This window comes from Lemur catta, chromosome 10 (assembly GCF_020740605.2).
Source record: "Lemur catta isolate mLemCat1 chromosome 10, mLemCat1.pri, whole genome shotgun sequence".
Classification (NCBI taxonomy): domain Eukaryota; kingdom Metazoa; phylum Chordata; class Mammalia; order Primates; family Lemuridae; genus Lemur; species Lemur catta.
The window spans coordinates 76,324,029-76,325,615 of record NC_059137.1 but is presented as its reverse complement, the minus strand read 5'-3'; positions in this window follow the sequence as shown (position 1 = coordinate 76,325,615).

Genomic DNA, 1,587 nt, shown 5'->3' with positions numbered 1-1,587 from the left:
GATGAAGCCCACTTGGTCATGGTGGAATTATTTTTTGATGTGCTATTGAATTTGGTTCACTAGTATTTTACCAGGTATTTCTGCATCTATATTTATAAGGGATATTGGTCTGTAGTTTTCTTTTTTTGTCTTTTCCTGGTTTGGTATCAAGGTGATACTGACTTCATAGGATTAGTTCAGGAGGAGTCCCTCCTTCTTGATGTTATGGAACAATATCTGAAGTATGGGTACCAGCTCTTATTTGTAGGCCTGGTAAAATCCAGCAATGAATCCATCTAGTCTGGGATTTTTTTTTCTGGAATATTTGTATAGATTTTTATTACTGTTTCAATCTTGGTGCTCATTATTGGTCTGTTCAGGAGTTCTATTTCCTCCTGGTTAAGTCTTGGGAGGTTGTGTGTTTCCAGAAATTTGTCCATTGCCTTTATGTTTTCTAGTTTATGTGTGTAGAGATTTTCATAGTATATATAGATGACATTTTGTATTTCTGTGGTATCAGTTGTAATATCTCCTTTTTAATTTCTGATTGAGCTTATTTGGGTCCTTTCTCTTCTATTCCTGGTTAATTTATCAAAAGGTCTGCCAATTCTGTTTATCTTTTCAAAGAACCAACTTTTTGTTTCATTGATCCTTTGTATTTTCTTTTTCTACTTCATTTACTTCTGCTCTGACCTTAGTTATTCCTTTTCTTCTCCTGGCTTTGGGTTTGGTTTGCTCTTCCTCTTCTAGTTCCTTGAGATGTGTCATTAGTTTGTTAATTTGTGATCTTTCTGACTTGTGGATGTGGGCACATAAGGCTATGCATTTTTCCCCTTAGGACTGCTTTTGCTGAATCCCATAGATTTTGATAGCTTATGTCCCCATTGCTATTCAGTTTGAGGAATCTTTTGACTTCCATCTTAATTTCACTATTGACCCAATAATCATTCAGCAGCAAGTTGTTTAAATTCCATGACTTTGTGTAGAATTGAGTGTTTCTCTTGGAATTGATTTCTAGTTTTATTCCACTGTGGTGTGAGAAGATATATGGTATGATTTCTATTTTTTTTAATTTGTTGAAACATGTTTTAGGGCCTAAGGTATGATCATTCTTGAAGAATATTCTGTGTTCTGATAAGAAGAATGTATATTCAGTAGTTTTGGGGTTAATTGTTCTGTAAATGTCTGTTAGGCCCATTGTTCTACAGTCCCATTTAAGGCCAGTGTTTTGGTTTTTTTTTTTTCCTGCCTGGATGATCTGTTCATCTCTGCCAGTGGGTGCTAAAGTCCCCAACAATACGGTGCTGTCATTTATATCTTTGCTTAGATCTAGTAAAATTTGTTTTACGAATCTAGGTGCTCCTATGTTATGTGTATATATATTTAGAGTTAATATGTCTTCTTATTGAATTGCTCCTTTTACCATTATGTAACCATCTTTGTCTTTCTTTACCATTGTCAATTTAAAGTCAATTTTATCTGATATGAGAATGGTTACACCTGATTTCCTTTTCTATTTGCATGGAATATTTTTTTCTGTCCATTCACCTTTAGTCTATATGAGTCCTTGTGGTTTAGATGTGTTTTCTGGAGATGGAAAATACTTGG